Below are 4,286 nucleotides of genomic sequence, written 5' to 3'. Positions count from 1 at the left end.
TCTGCATTCCCTCCGACCAGAAAGAGCGAGATGTATGACTATTCGGAAAGCCTTGTGAGGTACTGTGAGTTGCGGAATTTGAGTCACGCGGCATGTTTCCGGGCATGTCAATCCAGTGAGGAGTATCAGCGTCTAAAGATGGTTCGGAATGGACAAGATGGCAGCAAGGAATCAAGCCGTGGTCAGGAGGAATGCATTAGGTTTGGTCCGGTGCTGCCACAGACGACAGAAATTGATTGTGGAGATTTGGAAAAGGTTCTGGACCCAGTGCATGTGCAAGGCCGAGGTGCACCGAAGAAAAGGTTGCAGGCAAAGATGAAGAAGCAAAGATCAAAGAGGAAATGTGGCTACTGTGGGGTGACAGGTCATGATCGGCGTAATTGCACTAAACTGCAAGAGGTGTCAAATATGTCCATTTTTAATTTTTGCATCTGCTTTACTCATTAATATAGTGCACTAATTATATTTGGTGCTCTGTAGGAAATGATGGCAGCAAACTATTAGCTGCAGCTATCTCTGCAAGGGGTTTTGTGGTAGGAAACTGTTGCCCTTGTGGTCCATTTTTCAAGTATTACTTTCTGCAAGTATTTCATTTTCCACGATCTTGCCGATCCGTCCCCTGCGATGCCTCAACCTCCTCGTAGCCCTGCACATGTAAGCAACAGAGTGCATTTTTGTGATTGTTTTCCTTCTTCAGTTGATAATTTTGAAGCACCTGAATGAGTCTTTTTTCTTTGCTGGTTGTCAATATACTATAGCATGTTCAGTACGAGAACGTATCCAGTGCTATGGTTGAACTCGTGCTACGAATGCTCCGAGCGATTTTGAGCCACTGGATGAAAAGTTGATGGATAGGATGTTATCATTAGGTGGTCGCCGGTACATTTTACAAAAAGGACCTTGTAAAACCATTTTAGGTGGCCGCCTGGAGTAGATTATAGTTGTTGTGTTTTTCTGCTGGTTCACTTTGTTGGTCTCAAAATGAAACTCCACTTTTGATGCCCAACTGAAATTTCTGAAAGCATTACTAGTCATTATCTTGTTCATGATTTATTTTCTTGTTGCAAATCCACACTCTAGCCATGATCTAGCATGCAAATCTTAAGTAGTATCGTTCACAGGGCCTTTAGCATAAATTAAACTTTATCCAACTAGATAATTTTGTTGACCTTTTGTCTTGGATATGCACCTGAAAATAGTTGATGTTCCTATTTTTTTCAGGTATTCTTGTCTGCATGTTCAGCTGCAAGCTCATCTGTAGAGAAAAAAAATTGTTGTACAAGCTAGTATTGAAGTTGCATCCACTTTTTCCTTGTTCTGCAGCCCAAGGTATCTTCAGATGATGATTGGAGCTGGATGGCGCTCAAGCTATTGCGTAAGCTAGGATATATTGGAGTTTGAAAGTTCTGTGTTGTAATGCATCTCTTCTGGTAAAGCGGTTGATTTATGTTTGGACATAAAAAAGTGAGATACAAGAGTTGTAGAACAAAGCTATCCTTATAAAATACTCCGTCCGTCCCATAATGTAAGACGTTTTTTGACACTACAGTAGAGTCAAAAAACGTCTTACATTATGGGACAGAGGGAGTATATTATATCAGATGTATGTACACAATGTTTGAGTTAGCCTGTGCATGTGACAGTGGTGAACAGAAATTTATATATGATCTTATCAAATTTTCTAGAGTTTTTACAATACATATCCTAATTTGATAATCAGCCTAACTACTTTAGTACAACTTCTGCAAGACAATTGTAGCCTAGACACTAATTTAACTCGAAACCGCGCTTCGTTTGGTTGGCGCAGATGTGTTCCCGTTTTCCAATCAGCTCCGATCTGGGCGTCTTCAGTTTCGTTAAGTCCTGTATCGGAATCCATGGCTATGAAAGACATTGCGAGCGAAACAAATACAACCTTACGGTTTTGGAATGCATTGGAGTCAGAAGCCGCGGCTTTTCCGCGAACCAAACGCGTTGTTACTACATCTTAAAGTCTTAATGCAAGTTCTCCAGACAATATGACACTTGATATCTACTCCCTCTGTAAACTAATATAAGAGTGTTTAGATCACTAAAATAGTAATCTAAACGCTCTTATATTAGTTTACGGAGGGAGTAATTATTAACACTGCCATACAAAAGCATCTCTTAATTCTGTCATATAAATGTGCAGACCATGGAAATATCTTTCCTTTACACAGAATAGCCGTATCACAGATTCTTTGGTTCTCAATAAGCTAAAGCATCAGAAATAACCAAACTGTTGTGTGAAATAACACTGGTTTGGACTAGTGCAGCATATGCAATAAAAAAATAGTAAAAGCCACAATTTAGTATGTGGCATCTAAAAATTGAGCAACAACTCAAAGTTGAAAGCCTATTATTGTAAACATAGTCTCACAATTGTCACTTGAATGAAGTGATTGTTGGATGGAAAATAATATAAACACTACTTCGGACAATAATTCAGCTCCAAAGCTTGAAATTGTAGAAAAAACAAAAGCCTACTGAAGAGGCTCGTCACTGCTGCCGAAATCCAATGCTTTCTTCGAATTGTTATCTGCAAGTTTCTTCCTTTTGGGCGATGACCCATATTCGCCCATGTCCCTCTTGCCGATATCCTTGTACCCACACGAATATATGTCTTCCTCAGACATGTCCTGTCCAAAAGCATACCAAAGGTATTTAGATTAACATGCAAATGATGTTATTATTTATTTCATTGTGTAATCTAGATTATTGACTCTAGTGCAAGTGGGAGACTGAAGGAAATATGCCCTAGAGGCAATAATAAAGTTATTATTTATTTCCTTATATCATGATAAATGTTTATTATTCATGCTACAATTGTATTAACCGAAAACATAATACATGTGTGAATACATAGACAAACAGAGCGTCACTAGTATGCCTCTACTTGACTAGCCCGTTAATCAAAGATGGTTATGTTTCCTAACCATGAACAAAGAGTTGTTATTTGATTAACGGGATCACATCATTAGTTGAATGATCTGATTGACATGACCCATTCCATTAGCTTAGCACCCAATCGTTTAGTATGTTGCTATTGCTTCCTTCATGACTTATACATGTTCCTATGACTATGAGATTATGCAACTCCCGTTTACCGGAGGAACACTTTGGGTGCTACCAAACGTCACAACGTAACTGGGTGATTATAAAGGAGCATTACAGGTGGCTCCAAAGGTGGATGTTGGGTTGGCGTATTTCGAGATTAGGATTTGTCACTCCGATTGTCGGAGAGGTATCTCTGGGCCCTCTCGGTAATGCGCATCACCTAAGCCTTGCAAGCATTGCAACTAATAAGTTAGTTGTGAGATGATGTATTACAGAACGAGTAAAGAGACTTGCCGGTAACGAGATTGAACTAGGTATTGGATACCGACGATCGAATCTCGGGCAAGTAACATACCGATGACAAAGGGAACAACGTATGTTGTTATGCGGTCTGACCGATAAAGATCTTCGTAGAATATGTAGGAGCCAATATGGGCATCCAGGTCCCGCTATTGGTTATTGACCGGAGACGTGTCTCGGTCATGTCTACATTGTTCTCGAACCGTAGGGTCCGCACGCTTAAAGTTACGATGACAGTTATTATGAGTTTTATGCATGTTGATGTACCGAAGTTAGTTCGGAGTTCCGGATGTGATCACGGACATGACGAGGAGTCTCGAAATGGTCGAGACATAAAGATTGATATATTGGATGACTATATTCGGACCACCGGAAGTGTTCCGGATGAATTTCGGATAAAAGCGGAGCACCGGGGGGTTACTGAAACCCCCCGGGGGGTTAATGGGCCTTATGGGCCTAAAGTGGAGAAGAGGAAGGGGCTGCCAGGGCAGGCCGCGCGCCCCCTCTCCCCCTAGTCCAAATTGGACAAGGAGGGAGGGGCGGCGCCCCCCCTTTCCTTCTCTCCCCCTCTCTCCTAATTGGACAAGGAAACGGGAGAGGAGTCCTACTCCCGGTAGGAGTAGGACTCCTCCTGCGCCCTCCTCCTGGCCGGCCGCACCCCTCCCCTTGGCTCCTTTATATACGGAGGCAGGGGGCACCCTAGGACACACAAGTTGATCCTCGTGATCGTTCCTTAGCCGTGTGCGGTGCCCCCTGCCACCATATTCCACCTCGGTCATATCGTTGTAGTGCTTAGGCGAAGCCCTGCGTCGGTAGAACATCATCATCGTCACCACGCCGTTGTGCTGACGGAACTCATCCCCGAAGCTTTGCTGGATCGGAGCCCGGGGAGCGTCATCGAGCTGTAC

General features: G+C 42.6%; 1 long non-coding RNA gene across 1 annotated transcript; it reads left to right on the top strand.

The window, feature by feature from the left end:
• The first annotated feature begins 234 nt into the window (after positions 1-234).
• On the top strand, positions 235-1,656 carry LOC125548721. Its single transcript, XR_007301151.1, has 3 exons — positions 235-399; positions 481-654; positions 1,222-1,656. It is a non-coding gene; the product is annotated as an uncharacterized LOC125548721 (long non-coding RNA).
• Positions 1,657-4,286: the final 2,630 nt, after the last annotated feature.

Source organism: Triticum urartu, chromosome 3, assembly GCF_003073215.2.
Source record: "Triticum urartu cultivar G1812 chromosome 3, Tu2.1, whole genome shotgun sequence".
NCBI lineage: Eukaryota > Viridiplantae > Streptophyta > Magnoliopsida > Poales > Poaceae > Triticum > Triticum urartu.
Note: the sequence above shows the minus strand (reverse complement) of the source record. Positions and strands in the feature narration are given on the sequence as shown.